The 16,481-nt window shown below is 44.7% G+C and overlaps 1 protein-coding gene across 2 annotated transcripts in view; it reads left to right on the forward strand.

The window, feature by feature from the left end:
• The first annotated feature begins 1,188 nt into the window (after nt 1-1,188).
• The window catches only part of LOC145344001 (xylosyl- and glucuronyltransferase LARGE1), a 448,675-nt gene continuing 433,382 nt past the window's right edge, over nt 1,189-16,481 (forward strand). For both annotated transcript variants that reach the window (XM_080190638.1, XM_080190643.1), the window contains exon 1: nt 1,189-1,416. The gene's annotated coding sequence lies outside the window, so the exon portion shown is untranslated. The remainder of the gene's footprint in view (nt 1,417-16,481) is intronic.

Consider the following 16,481-nt stretch of genomic DNA (forward strand, 5'->3'; position numbering starts at 1 on the left):
ACCTTTTGCAGTCTTGGGCAGAGCAGGAGCCATACCGAGCTGTGACACAACCAGAAAGAATGCTTTCTATGCTGCATCTTTAAATCTGTAAATGGCTTCCATCTGCACTGTAGAGATTCTATGATTCTATTCTTAAACCTGATTATTCCAGATCCTGATAACAATGATGAGACAGAATACAGGAATGAGATAGAGAATCTGGTGAACTGGTGCGGCAACAATAATCTCTTCCTCAATGTCAACAAAATGAAGGAGATTGTCATCGACTTCAGGAAGCGTAAAGGAGAACGTGCCCCTGTCTACATCAATGGGGATGAAGTAGAAAGTGTCGAGAGCTTCAGGTTTTTAGGTATCCAGATCACGAACAACCTGTCCTGGTCCCCTCATGCCAACACTATAGTTAAGAAAGTCCACAAATGCCTCTACTTTCTCAGAAGGCTAAGAAAATTTGGCATGTCAGCTCTGACTCTCACCAACTTTTACTGATGGACCATTTGGGCTGTGTCACAGCTTGGTATGGCTCCTGCTCTGCCCACGACCGCAAGAAACTACAAAAGGTTGTGAATGTAGCCCAATCCATCATGCAAACCAGCCTCCTATCCATTGACTCTGTCTACACTTCCTGCCGCCTCAGCAAAGCAGCCAGCATAATTAAGGACCCCATGCATCCCGGACATTCTCTCTTCCACCTTCTTCCTTCTGGAAAAAGATACAAAAGTCTGAGGTCAGGTACCAACCAACTCAAGGACAGCTTCTTCCCTGCTGCTGTCAGACTTTTGAATGAACTTATCTTGCATTAAGCTGATCTTTCTCTACACCGTAGCTATCACTGTAACACTACATTCTACACTCATTAGTTTCCTTCTTTACAAACTGGTATGTTTTGGCTGTATAACGCACAGGAAACAATACTTTTCACAGTATGTTAATACATGTGACAATAATAAATCAAATCAAATGAAATTTTCCAGCTCCTGGTTATTCCAGATCCTGATATTTTCCAGATCCTGGTTATTACAAATCCTGATATTTTCCAAATCCTAATATTTTCCAGATCCTGATGAGTCCAGATCCTGGTTATTCCGGATCCCTGTACTCCTACAGCTCCAGGTTTTGCAGGTTGGGAGTGCCTGGGCTTGGGGTTGGGATTGGCTGCTGCCAGTGGCTCAGATGCAGACACAGCTGATGTGAGAGAGAGAGAGTGAGCTCCATTCTCCCTCAGTGCCACACCGCCACCATCAAACTGAGAGAGAGCCCTGCACCCTCCCCCACCCCCAGCCTCTGGATACAAAGCACCGGGACAGGGGGGGAGCCGGCCCTTAGCCGCTCCCGGGGAACCCTGTGTGTGTGAGAGAGAGAGAGTCCGGGAGAGGGCCGGCGGCAGCGACTGAGCCCGGAGCCGGGGCTGTGCTCAGGGTAAGTGACCGTCTCTGTGTCCGGGCCGGGCCGGCCGGCCGGGGATCGCCGGCTCCTCTCCCCCGGACTGCGGCCACCTTGCTGCGGGAGAGCGGCTGCCGCCGGCCGGGCAGGGGTTTGATCCGAGTGCATGTCCGCTCCCGGAGGCGGGGTGAGCAGAGGGTCGCGGCTTGGCGATGGGCTTTATTTCCCCCAGTTAGCCTGTGCCGGGGAGGTTACTGCTGGAGGGGGAATTGTAACTTTCACCAATGGGATCAGTGCTGAAAGGAGCGAACATGATGGGGCTGTGGGAGGGGGAGTGTTGCCCAGCTCCTGCAAAGGGCCAGCATGGGCGCGATGGGCCGAGCGGCGTGCTATACAGACTGTGGATCTGCTCAGGGACTGCAGCAGAAGCAAGTCTTTCTAACATCACTTTACAAAATGTTTGTGTCCAACATTCAGACTGTATCCCACTTAGCTGTGCCTCTTGGGGAGAGTTTTTTTTATATAAACCCCTCACAATGACCAACTAAACTAGTGATGGAGACTGAGGCTGAAGCAAGTGAGTTGTAGTGTCTTGTTTCCCCCACCCTACTCCTCTCTTTCCCTGCTTTCTCTGTAACCCATAACCCTCTTTCCCTATTTTTTCCCCAGCCTCTATCTCTCTCTTTCCTCCCCAGCCCCTCGGTCCCTGCTTCTTCCTCAGCCCCTACCCCTCTCTTTCCTCCCTCAGGCTGTCTCTCTCTGCTTCCTCCCCAGCCCCTACCCCTCTCTTTCTTCCCCCCCCAGCCCCTACCTTCTCTTTCTTCCCCAGGCTTTGTCTTTCCCTGCTTCTTCACCAGCCCCTATCTCTCTGTTTCCTCCCTCAGACCCTGTCTCTCCTTGCTTCCTCCTCATTCACTACCTTTCTCTTTCCTGCCCCCTGGCTCCACCACCTCCACCCCCCCCCCCCCCCCCCCCCGGTCTCCTGCTCTCCCAACTTTGCCATTTTGGTTGCTTGTTCTGGCTGGGAATCTGAAGACAGGCTGTTTCACAGTCACATTATTCCAGCACTCTGCCTGTGTTTGTGCGTGTGAGACTGTGACTGTGTATTGGGGTGAGTCTTGTGTGTAAGTGGAGTCATACTGGCATTATATCTCTACCCTAGCTGGCGAGTTGAAGCCAGAAAGTGAATTTTCTTGAAACAAAGGTGAACACAGAGAAACACTTGCTGATGTGCATGCATCCCTTTCGAAAGCTGCCCAGCCTCATCTGTCTACCTGAGCAGGAGGCGAGTCTCTGAGGAACATCCTGTGTTGTTTCACAGCATCTTCAAGGCACTGTCAACCAGTGTGCCAAGTGCCCGGGCACAGAATGGTTGCCATTCAGGATCCAGGAGTCCCAGCTAATTAGAGATCTATTGTCTTTTGCTTTTCTTTCTAATTATGGTGCCTGTCACCTCTCCCTACATTGAATCCACAGGTTCCTCCAGTAGAAATAATGGCTTAACTCCTAAGTATTTAAAACTCTTAGCATGGAAGAAAAAAAACTGCTCTCTTCATCCTAGCCTTCAGCGCTTCACCTATATTGTTGCAAAGTGTTTTATTTCATGGTCTGTTATAAATAGAAGCACATTTTTGTTTTGAAAGAACACAAAATATATTCACAAAGCTGGTCTCCGTTGAGTTCCTGTGAGTTCCCCCTTGTTTAAAAAAAGGTAGGTCGGGAAGGAATGTCCTAGCACAAAGTCCAGGTAATCCCTCCAACTTGCTTAGAAAGGACGATTGCCCTTGAACTCCTGTCATTCCCCACGCAATGAATTGCTTTTAAATGGAAAGCCTGTAATGAATACTGCCAATGGTAAATCTTTTTCTTACTCACGGCTACTAGGCTTTGCAGTTGGCATCGTAGACTGAGATGGCAGCTCCCTTGATAGCAACAGGTTTGCTTCCCAAGCTATCTCTTTGCACTTTAAGCATCACCAATCTTATGCTGTTCAACGTGAATGCGTAATCTTTTATCCAGGTTAAAATACTGAAGAGTGGCTGTGATATTTAGGAGTGGAATGTATATGCAAGAATAGCTGTGCCAGATAGAAGTGATATATCTTGATGAGGCCAAGCTTTGGGTTAAAATCCAGAATTCTATTTTTTTAAAGGATTGGTGATTGTGTAATGAGGATTGTGATGTAGTGTGGGGAGGTTCTGATGGTGTAAATCAATGAGTGAAGATCGAAGTCCAAACAATTCTGTTTATTTTTTTCAACTTCAGCAGCAGGAGGGGATTGGAGGATGAGGGGTAGAGCCGGGTCGTAAATGGGCAATAACTGGTTGGCTGTCTTTTTATTATGTCCTTCATCCAATTTTAAGTTCCATGGAAATCAGTGGAGCCCGTCGGTAAATCGGCAGGTGCTCTGTGTGTAAAGTAATCCCCAAGAGATCATTCCTAATTCTGCCCCAGAGTTGACTGCTTTGACGTGACTGTCTTCATAGCTTGGCCTTGTCCTCTTTTAAACTGACACATTTTCAGCCAGGAATAATTTCACCTGGATTCCACCACCCTAATGTCAGATGTGACAGTTTAAACAAAGTCATTCATAGGATGTGGGTGTCGCTGGCTGGGCAAGCATTTATTGCCCCTTGACAAGGTGGTGGTGAACTACTTTCTGGACCTGCTGCAATCCATGTGGTTTAGGTACACTCAGTGTGGTTAGAGAGGGGGTTTCAGGATTTTTACCCAGCGGCTGTGAAGGAACAGCGATATGTTTCCAAGTCAGCATGATGGTGTTCCCAGGTATCTGCTGCTCTTGTCTTTCTAGATGGTAGTGATCATGGGTTTGAAAGGTGCTGCTAAAGGAACCTTGGTGACTTTCTGTAGTACATCTTGTTGATAGTATGCAATACTGTTGGTGGGGATTGAATGTTTGCGGGGGGAATACCAGTCAAGCAGTCTGCTTTGTCCTGGATCGTGTCAAGCTTCTTGAGTGTTGTCGGAGCTGCATTCATCCAGGCAAGTGGCGAGCGTTCCGTTACACTCCTGAATTGTGCCTTGTAAATGGTGGACAGGCTTTAGGGAGTCGGGTTAAGTTACTCACTGCAGGATTCCCAGCTCCTGATCCATGCTCATAGCCACAGTATTTATGTGGGTAGTCCAGTTCAGTTTCTGGTCAACAGTAAGCCCAGGATGTTGATAGTGGCCGATTCAATGATATTGATAGTGGCCGATTCAATGATGTTAATGCCATATAATGTCATGGAGCAATGGCTAGATCCTCCCTTACTGGAGATGGTCATTGTTTGACACTTGTGTGATGTGAATGTTATCAATAGTTAATTATAGTATTCCACTACAGGGAGAGCATCATACTCCTCAGTATGAAATAGGATTTGCGTTTATAAACCTTTTTTTGTGATCACTGGACATCGCAAAGGGCTTTACAGCCAATGAGGTAATTTTTTGAATTGTAATGTAGACCAGCACAGTAAGAAGTCTCACGATACCCGGTTACAGTCCAACAGGTTTATTTGGTAATAAACGCCACTAGTTAACTAGCACACAGCAAGATTCCACAAACAGCAACATGATTATGATTAGATAATCTGTTCTCTGTGACACCACACTATATCTGTCAGGTAGGCTACTGGAGGCAATAAATGTCCTTTCTATGTTTTTTTGATTTTTCTATTTGCCCTCGAGTGTCCATTCTTCTGGTTGTATTTTTGTTTCCCCCCCCATGCGCTCACTCTTGCTCCCTCTCTCTGTAGAACCCTTACAATGCAGAAGGAGGCCATTCAGCCTATTGAGTCTGCACTGACTCACCGAAGAGCATCTAGTGCTGGCTTACCTTCCCTGCCCTATCCCTGTAACCCCACACATTTACCATGGGCAATCCACCTAACCTGCACATTTTTGGATTGTGGGAGGAAACCGGAGCACCCGGAGAAAACACAAGGAGAATGTGCAAATTCCACACGGACAGTCACTCAAGGGCAGATTTGAACCTGAGTCCCTGGCGCTGTGAGGCAGCAATACTAACCACTGGAAGGGCTCTGCTTTGATCACCTGTCTGCCCTGAGTTTGCCAATCCCAGTTGGCACAGAACAACTAAGGAGGAAAAATCGGTTATGGTTCCCTCACCTGCCCAGTGAGCCAGCTGTAAAGGTGGTCGTTGGATTGTATTTAGCTATCATGCCTGTCAACACTCATTGCTAAGGCTCGTGAATGGCCTGGGTGAGGAGCTGGAGGGTGACTGGCTCACATGGCATCATCTTCCAGCAAGCAGTTGGAACTGGCAACGGAGGAAGGGAAGAGATTTTTTAAAATAAGGAGCTCGTGAATCATTGTGTGCCAGCGATATTTCAGTATTTGTCCTTCTCTTGTTTGCACTTTCTTCGATAAAGATGGTGACATCTACGTTTGTTTGACTCGTTGAAGAAAGCTGCCATTCTTCAAAGGGTGACAGATCATGCTGTAGCAAAGAGGCCCAGAACAGTTCATTGCTCACTATAAATGTCATATGTTTGCAGTTTATCTTTCTGTTTCTGAGCCGTTTCATATTGTTGCTCTGATGAATAGATGAGGCGTTCTGCTTCACGTAGGAAATGATTTGACTGGTTAACCCCTGTTTCTGCAGTCAGTACAAACTTTATAATCCCCTCTGGTTCTGCTTCCAGCAGTGAAGGCTAAGAGAAGATTCGTTAGAGATGTTTAAAATCAGGTACAATGTAAGTAGATTCTTTCCAATCACTGGTGAATAACCAATATTTAAAGGTGTTTAACCAGAGATAACATGAGGGAAAAAGCTTTCTCATTCGGATTTGGAATGCACTATATGATAGATAGTGGAAACAGTATCATAGTATCAAAGCAAATTGGATGAAGACATTGAAGGGATATAGAATCATTGAACCCCTACATTGCAGAGTGGGGCAGCATGACCCGGGTTCAGTTCCCGGCTGGGGTCACTGTCTATCTGGAGTTTGCACGTTTTCCCCGTATCTGCTGGGGTTTCCTTCAGGTACCCCAGTTTCCTCCCACAAGTCTGAAAGACATGCTGGTTAGGTGCATTGACCCGAACGGGCTGGAATGTGGCAACTGGGGGAAATTTACAATAACTTCATTGCAGTGATAATATAAGCCTTACTTGTGACTAATAAATAAACTTTAAAAGAGGCCGTTCAACCCATCGAATCTGCACCAACCCAGGTTTTTCATCTTATTCAGGCCTGTAACTCCACAAATTCCCCTAACCGACATATCTTGCGACACTAAGGGGTAATTTAGCATGGCCATGCATCTCTGGACTGTGGGAGGAAACTGGAGCACCTGGAGGAAACCCACGCAGCCATGGGGAGATTGTCAGTGTGAGCTCAATGGGCCAAAGGACCTTTTCTGCGCTGTATGATTCTATAAATTTTTCAAATGATTTTTCTCCAGTGTCACACACTGAAAACAGATTATCAATCCCTGGAGACACCAGGCCGTTCTTCCATTTTAAAAAATCTCATCCTTGTTTTTAAATTCCTCCATGGTCTTTCCCTTCCCTTTACCTCTAACTTCCTTCAGCCCCCCAACCTCCAAGATCTCTACCCTAAAAAAGATATTTCTAAACACTGGCATCTTTCGATCATCTGTCCTAATATATGTCGATGCTCTTGGTGTCATATTTGTCAGAAAACATTACTGAAAAACACCTTGAGGTTTAGTTACATTCAGGGTGCCATATAAATGCAGCTTGTTGTTGGTGTTGACCTCCAGCAGATCAGATTACCTCATCTGTATCAAACACTGTGCTTGCTTCCCTTTGCTTAGGTATCTATCGTCAGCACAACGATCACTGTCACATAGAGAACGCCCAGTATCACATCCTACTATTTTGCTGTAGCCTCAAAATACGTAATTACTTTTCAGATATGGTGCTGGTCATCTAGCTGAATGGGGCAGCCCATTGCTTTGGGCGAACAGCAGTGAGATGGATAATCATACTACTTGAAGTAGGCCATTCAGCCTGTCATGACTGTGCCAGCTCTTTGAAAGAGTTATCTAGTTAGTACCACCCTCTACTCCTTCTCAAGAATACACCCAACTCCCTTTTTGAGCATTACAACTGAATCTGCTTCCACCACAATTTCCACATCACAGCTGTCTGATTCTTTTGCCTTCAGTCTGTGTCCCCTGGTTAATGTTACTTCTCCCACTGGCTATGGTTTCCGTCCCCTATCCCCCTGACTCCAATCTATGATATCAAAACCCTTCATAATTTTGAACACCTCTATTAAAACATTGCTTCACCTCCTGTTCTTGCGGAGGAACAATGATGGCACATGGGTTAGCACTGCTGCTTCAGAGTGCCAGGAATTTGGGTTTGATTCTAGCCTCGGATGAGTATGGAATTTGCACGTTCTTCCAGTGTCTGAATGGGTTTCCTCCAGGTGCTCGGGTTTCCTCCCACAGTCCAGAGATGTGCAGTTCAGGTGGATTGGCCATGCTAAATTGTCCCTTAGTGTCCTAAGATGTGTAGGTTAGGGAGATTAATGGGGTAAATGTGTTGGGTTAGGGGGATGGAGTGGGTGCTTTTGGAGAGTTGGTGCAGATTCCATGGGCCAAATGGTGGCCTTTGCACTGTAGCAGTAATGTGATTCTATGATTTTCCAGTCTGTCCAAAACCTAAAGTACATGGTTCCTGGTATCATTCCAGTCCCTCTGAAACCTTCCCCAAGGCTTCCACTGTGACCCATTCAGTGTGTTTTACTATAGATTGAGGGAGGAATGTTGGCCATTACAGTGCGTGAACTCCCTACCGTTCATGGAGAGTGGATGGGACCTCGGCCCTAGTGTAGGTCTTGGACTCACAAATGTCTGATCGAAAGATGAGCTTGTGAGCCACTCAGTCAAGCTGGTAGTGACTGTGTGGGGTTGGGGGTATGATGTGAGTATATTGATTAATAGAAGGTCTTAAAAATTACAAAGAGGTTCAGTGGGGTGGATGTGGAGAAATAGTTTTCATCTGTGGGTGAGAGCAGAAAAAGGCTGCATAACTATACAATAGCAGATCAAACAAAAGAATTTCTCGCCCTGTGTTGAGAATGTTAAACTTGCTGCCACATGGAGTGGAGAAGCAGACACCGTTAGTGTGCTTAAGGGGTGACTTAATGTAGCGTCAGGGCGAAGGAAGTAACAGGAGGGACACATTGAGGTAATTAGGGTGAGAGGAGGCTTGTGTGCTGTCAGAAACATTGGGCCAAATGCCCGTTTCTGGAGTTCCTCTTTGAGGCTGAAAAGTTGCCACTTGCAAGGATGGGAGCTCAGCGGAAAGTAGCGAGGAGTTGTAGAAATTCCACAAGGAAGACCTGAAGCCAAATCACTGTGAAATTTCTCTCCCTGTTTTGAACTCCTTGCTTTGCACGTTTTGAATAACGTGTCTGTGTGGCCTACCATCATGGATCCACTTCAGTTTATTTACTGGTTCAGTTATTTGACAGGAATTAACTAGTGCAGATAAAGGGACATTTCAATTCTTTGGGGAAAATGATGAAAGGATGCCCAAGGGAATAAACACTGCGAATACATTTGTGCAACAGATCCCCAGTGCTCGCTGCAAGCCCCTTTGACAGGTGGTAACGAGTGAAAGAATACCTCTTGGTTAAAGGTAAAGATGGATGGCCTTTCTTTCCATGTTCAGTACATGCAGTCTCCAGCAGATGTCACTCTAGTGATCAGCCAGTCACATCCTGGCACTCTTATCTAGTCCAGAGCTACTTGGCCCGACTAGTGAACCACCACCATCGGGTCACCAACTCCCCGGGAGTCTCCGGGAACACAATCTTAATCTCTGAGGGACTGTTGTGAGCTACCTGAGCATTAACAAAAAAAAACTTATAGTTTCCTGTTTTCTTTCAAACACTTTTGTTGAGATGCGAAAATGTGGATTTTCAGTTTTGAAAGAAAAGTTCTTCGATAGTCAAGGTCTTTCCAACTGGGTGACAAGAATCTGTTTGCTTTTCACTTGGCCTGCTGAGAGGAAGGGGGTGTCGGGGGGTGGGGGAGCAGGTGATCATGTGACAAAACCTCCAAGAATACAGTTGCACCACAGTTGGCAACTGATTCCTGCAGCAATCACGACGAATGGAGCTGGGAGCTCTGTTCTCACTAAACCACCGGGTAGCTCACACATGTACACCCTCTTTAACGCATCAGCTGTATTTACATAGTTAACAGCAAGAAAAAAGCAATACATGCAAAAAATTTAATAACAGCAAGCGAAGAACTTCTGCTCCTGGTGGGCTTGTTTGGATATTGACCTATTTTCATTTTACTTCACAAATTGAAACGCGCTGACACATTAAAGAGACAGCATATGGAATCTTTAAGTTGAAACAGTAGGTTTATCCAGGAAGATGAATTTAAATTTGAATGCAGCATATTATGAATCGCTTGATGGAACAGTGCTTTCAGAAGTAGGTGGATTTTAATAAATACATTTTTCCTTAAATATTTAATCCAGTCAATTCTAGTATCTGTGAAGCGGTATGTAAAAGTAGACATGTGTAAAGGACGGTGGATTAAAGAGCTAAAACAAAAATAGATCAATTGCCCAATTTCTGACTCTTTCTGCCTCTCCCAAACAGAACTTAGAAACACTGGGGAAGATAAAGATAATTTTCTTCAGGGACCATGTTGGGGTTGTTCATTCCAAATTCTCCCAGTGCATTTAATTGTGTGCTCTACAGAAATTCAAATCTGATATTGATCAGGGGATCAAGTGTTTTCAGAGGACACGGGAACTCGCACACACCCCATTATTGTGGCTCCATTGTGTTCTCCAAGCATATTGAATGTTGCCATGGCTGCCCATTCTAATCTTGACCACAAGGCCACTGCCATACTATTGGGGAGTGAGGTTCTCCTGCTGTACTGTGGCTTGGGCGAATGAAGTCTCCATTGTCTATGGCATTAATGCTGGTACTGCGCTCAACAGACAACAGAAGTATCATGACCTCTCGAGCTTTCTCTGCATGATGGGGGAGGGGGGTAGAGAGACACTGGATTTTCCCAATTACCCTATCTCGTGATGTCATGTGCAGTGAATCAAAAGGGACTTGGCAATATGCTAAAAACAAATTACTGCAGATGCTGTAATCTTTGTCATCCAGACTTGAAACATTAGCTCTGTTCCCTCTCCACAGATGCTGTCAGATATACTGAGATTCTCCAGCATTTTGTCTTTGCAGTTGGGTGTTGTAGCTACAATGCGGATGCCTGTACCGCTGTATCCCAAACACCCAGGAACCCCATTCACAGTGATTTCTATTGGTTCCACAACCCTTCCAATTTACACCTTAACCTCATAATTAAATGCTTCTATTGCCCTTCCTCCTAGCTCTGCAACCTATACCATTGACACTCTAATCCACATGGGACTATATTATGACAAGTGCTATTCTGTATTTGTGTAACAGCCTTTGTGAATGAACCTATTAGTGTAATAACAGTTTGCATTTGTCCTTAAAATATCCCTTTAACAGGGGTGGTTTTTAACACAACTTTGCAAGGACAGCGCACCAACCATTGGTCAAAGAGGTAGATTTTGGGGAAAGCCTTAAAGGAAGGTAGAGAGGCAAAGAGATTTAGGAAGGAGACTCCAGAGCTGGAGCCCAGGCTGATGAAGACACAGCGTCTGGTGCTGGCGTGATGGAAATCATGAGGCCAGAATTGGAAGAGAATGGGTAACTTAGAGGGCTGTGGGGCTTGAGAAGATTACAGAGGTAGGGCAGGGCCAAGGAGGGATTCGAATAGGATGTAATTTTAAAATTGCAGTATTGCCAGACTGGAAGCCAGTGTAAACTTAACAAGCGCAGGGGTGATGGGGGGGAGTTGGTTGTGAGTTAGGACATGGGCAGCAGAATTTTAGATGAGCTCACCTTTGGGGAGGGTAGAATGTGGGTGAAAACCGTTGGATAGCCCAATAATATGGTATGTGGCTTATGTCTTTTTTGTCATGTACCAGATTGTCAACAGCACAAATCCACCAAGGCAAAGGCTTTGTCAGATTGGCTTTCTTTTAGGCAGAGCCCCACTTTAATGCCTCATCTATGATGGTATGGATTTGAGGCATCTTGTGGTGAAAAATCTTCCAGCATCCAGGTTGATGCGTTCCTCAAACGGACTGATTATCTGGTCATTCATTGCACTGCTGCTTGTGAGATCTGGTTGTGTGCAAAGTGGCTTCAGTGTTTGCTATGTTGCAACATTGACCACATGTCAATAATGATTCACTCGATGAAAAATGCTTTAGGCTGAGGAAGTGATGGACTGCCATCATAAATGCAAGTTCTTTGTATCCATTAATACAGTAATAATTTCTCCCTTTCCATCCATGTCTTGTGCCCTTAAACGATGGCAATATTAATGCCTTGAAATTAACACTTCCACATCAAACAACTGAATCCAAGCAATAGGCTTCCAAGCTCAATCAGCACTCGCACAATTTCCTCTCAGAAACTGCCACACTTTTCACTGCAACCAGATTCTCAGATTTTGTTCAACGTTTCTCAGCATCAAGTACCTCATTGGTTCTTGAATCCTGATATTATTGGAGGAACGCAAGAGCAGAAGAAGGCCATCAGCCCCTGTAGCCTGTTCTGTCATCCAGTTAGATCATGGCTGTTCTGCACCTCAACTCCATTTAGTCAGCCTTGCTACAAATCCTTTGATACATTCATGTGACAAAAATTTATCAACCTTTTGACTTTGAGAGTTCCATTGTTCCTGTAGAACCATAGAAAGGTTACGGTGCAAAAATAGTCCATTGTGTCTTTGCCAGCCAAAAAAGGGAAATAAATCTTAACCCTGACTTCCTAGCGCTTGGTCTGTAGCCTTGCAGTTTCCAGCACTTAGATACAGATCCCAGTACCTTTTTAAGTAAGTTGAGCATTTCAGCCTCAACCACATATGTAGGCAGTGAATTCCAGATACCCATCACACTCTGGGTGAAAGTGTTTTCCTCATGTCCCCTCTAGTCCTTCCACCAATCTTTATGGCTCCTGATAAGTGATTCCTCAGCTAGGGGAAACAGGTCTTTCCTGTATGTCCCTGTCTGGCTCCCATTAGTACAATGTTACTGGACATCTGAGGGACAGTGTATTCAAAACCTGAGACATCAAACCAGCACCAAGCTCACAGTCTACAGAACAACTATGGTGCCTGCACACATGTGTGGATCAGAAACATGGACAATGTATAGCATTGGAGAGATCACTGGAGAGGTATTACCAACATTGACTCTGCAAATCCACTGGCAGGATAAGGGTATCAATGTGAGTGTCCTCTCCCATGCCAAAGCCCCCAGTATCGAGGCACTGGTCACACTTGACCAGTTGTGATGGGTAGGTCAGATTGTCCACGTGCCCAATACAAGAGTTCCGAAACAAGTGCTCTACTCTGAGCTACGCAGTGGCAAGCAATTACTAGGAGGGCAGAGGAGACGCTACAAGAACACTCTCTGAAAGCCTCCCTAAGTGCAACATCCCCATCGACACGTGGAAATTGCTTGCCTTAGAATGTACAAATTGGAGAAAAAGCAGCTGTGAAGGCAACAATCACCTCTAGCATCACTGGGTAGGGCACACAAAAGCCAAGTGTAAACGGTGAAAAGAGAGAGCAGAATCCAGAGTGTCACTCATCAAACACCACCTGCTACCTGTGGCAAAGTCTGTGACTGCAAGATTGGACTATTTAACCATTATAGTACCCATATTTCCCTGCCCCCAAGCAAATCCTCCTCCACAGTTAGGAACTGCTGAAGCAGTAGGAAGATTGGAGTTCTCCTCAAAGTTACAGATTGCTGTAGAACTTTGACAAGCAGACCTGTTAAAAGTTTAACAAAAAACATAGGTTCTTTGTCGTTGCTTGTGAACCTGATCATTTCAATTCACTTTCCTGGGGTGGCAGTGGGTATTGTCATTTTTGTCAATTGTGCATGTAATGGGCAGACTGGTAGCAGTGTCATCATGAGTGGTCTCCATGTAATACAAGACGTCTGAGACCATTTTCTCAGAAGTGGCTTTTGAATAGTTATGTAATCGGAGTTTTATCAGTTTGCCTGATCATTCTGATTCTTCCTGCAGCTCCTCCCTTATCGATTTGTCCATGATGCCATTTTAGCTCATTGGGAGTAAATTCTGTCACTCATCGCCACCATCTCATCACCAGACACATACTTTACACCTTAACAGCAATCTACATTTATATAGCGCTCATTAGAGTTGAAGAGCTCTTATAGCAGAAAGCAGAGGCTCTTTGGCCCATCATGTTCTACAACAGCCATCAAGCTCCTCCCTATTCTCATCCCATATTCCTGCACTAGGTCTGTAGCCTTGTATGCTACGGCATTCAAGAGCTCATCGAAATACTTAATGTTGGTGAGGGTTCCCACCTCTATTGTCCTTTCAGGCAGTGAGTTCCAGATTTCCACCATGCTGTGGATGAAAATATTTTTCCTTAAACTGCCTCTAAATCTCCTGTCCCTTGCCTTAAATCTATGCCTCAGGTTACTGACCCCCCGTCTACTTTTTATCTACCCTATCTATGTCCCTCATAACAGGTTTTACAATTTTATCAAACTAAAGTGAGAGCACACACACACTTTAAAATCAAGGCATTATGAAATGGTACAGAATTTACAGTTTGAGGATAAAATTATTCCCTTGTGGCCATAAGCCCTTGGCATTTTATACAATCTTATAATGCTACAATAGGACTCAGAATTCCACTTGCAGCTCCTTAGGTTCTGAGTTTAAATGTAATCCAGACTAAGGGGATCAAAGCCCCTTAAATATGTAAAAGGGCTTTGAGTAAAATGACTCAATTTGGAGCAACACTTAACACAATATTGACTGCACTCTTACTTCGATCCAATGGCTCATATTGGGGTTATGGCTGTTTGTTGTGACCAGGCAGCCCTTCGTCCATGCTGCTGATAGAAAATGTGGGTAAAATTCACAAGCACTTTTTTCGCCCCAGCCAGAAAAAAATGCCAAGTTACAACTGATAATGAAGACACAAAATGTTCCACTAATTAAATAAATGCAGTAAATTCTGCCTTGTCATTATTTGTTAATCAAAGATTCAATTTAAAGTGCTAGGAGATGCAGATCAATAAGGTATTAAAAGTTCTCAAATATACTCAAGATATTTGCTCCTGGGGCCCTTAATATTCTGTTCCATTTTTCTCACTGAACAGAATGACTATATATGAACAGTTCCCTGACGGCTGCTAATAGTTTCTGTTGGATAAGGGCAAAATTAATTTTGTTTATTCAAAATGATTGAACTTTTAACAAAAGGAAAATTGCTTTTCCAATTATTTTTGAGCTGATCTCCGAGAGGAAAGTTCAATACAGCTCGAGCAGAGAGGTATAGTGGCTCAAAACCAGCAGTCTTAGGACTGGGAACATGCTGGAGTTCAGAGAGTGGGTGGTGGGGGAAGAAATCCAGACGTCTCCTTAATTCAGTGAGTAGGGGCACGTGAAAGCCAAATGGTATGATTGCAGGTTAATTGCTATGTCTCTGCTGATATTATTTCACTTCTCACACTGGGTTTAATAATTCCTTCATGGCTCCCCCACTTCCCTACATCAGCACATCCTGTTTAAAATGAGAAGAGATCAATCAAGCTGAAATGATGTAAAACAAATGGGATTTGAAAGTTTTTTGGGAATCAAGTGCAGTGTTTGAATTTAGTTTGGTTTGTGTGACCACAGTGGCATCAAATACTCTAGTATGAATATGTCCTGATCCCATGGCTAAATATTCTACCCCCTTGCGTTCTGCTTTTTCCTGGATGAGTTCAGCAATCTTCTGCTGCATTTCTGACCACTTGGAGCAAGAGGAAGGAGAGGCAAGGAGCAGCTCCCAAAGCTTTTCCGAGTTAGCTCAGGTGGGGTCAGTGTGGCCAGACCACTCGGAATGTCAGGCAGATAACTGGGGAGGTGGTGGCGTAGTGATATTGTCATTGGGCTTGCATTCCAGAAACCTAGTGTAATGCTCTAGTGACCCAGGTTTGAATCCCAAAACGGCTGATGGTGACATTTGAATTGATCAAAAGTCTAATGGTGACTGCAAAACCATTGCCTTTTTAAAAAAAAACCATCTGGTTCACTAATGTCCTTTAGGGGAGGAAATCTGTTGTCTTTGCCTAGCTTGACCTACATGTGACTCCAGATCCAACATGGCTGACTCTTAAATGCCCCCTCAAGGGCAGTTGGAGATGGGCAATAAATACTGGCCCAGCCAGCGATGCGCACGTTCTATGAATGAATAAAGAGACACATGCCACTGCGCCAATGCAGCAATTCCCCAAACAAAGCCTACTTTTTTTCACCCATTTAAACTTCTTGCCTGGTCTGCTTAAAAATTGAATGTTTGTTTGTCGGACGCCACCAGTTTTTGGTGAGCCAGATTTGATGCATCCCATGTGCTAGTGGCTCGTGCTACCAAATAATCCTGTTGGGCTTTAACCTGGTGTTGTGAGACATTTTACTGTGTTTATCCCAGTCCAATGCTGGCATCTCCACATCATTTGCAAAGACTGCTAATTTCAGCCTCTGAGGCATTGTCCAGCTACGTCCTGCCTTAGCTCTGTGCTGCTGAAAGCTGACGTGCATATTCTAGCACATTCCTGGCTGGCCTCCCATGTTCTCTCCTCTGAATTTGAGGTCACCCAAAACTCTTTACATGTACCAAGTTACTTTTTTTCAAATTAATTTAGGGATATTGGCGTTGGCATTTATTGCCCACCCTAACTGTCCCCTATTTCAGAGAGCACTTGAGAGTCGAACCACATTTTGGAATCACGTGTAGGCGAGATCAGCTATGGACGGCAGATTTCCTTTCCCTGAAGGACATTAGTGAACCAGATGAGTTTTTTCCAACAATCAACAATGGTTTCATGGTCATCAGTAGATTCTTAATTCCAGATTTTTTTTATGGAATTCAAATTTCACCATCTGTTGCTGCTTTGCATGTATTAGCATTTCATGCATGCATTTAAAAAGCTGTCTCATCTGAATTAAATTCCCCGTTCACTTAAGTTCCTATTTGTGCAAGTG

Source organism: Carcharhinus amblyrhynchos, chromosome 6 (assembly GCF_965287045.1).
Source record: "Carcharhinus amblyrhynchos chromosome 6, sCarAmb.v2.hapA, whole genome shotgun sequence".
NCBI lineage: Eukaryota > Metazoa > Chordata > Chondrichthyes > Carcharhiniformes > Carcharhinidae > Carcharhinus > Carcharhinus amblyrhynchos.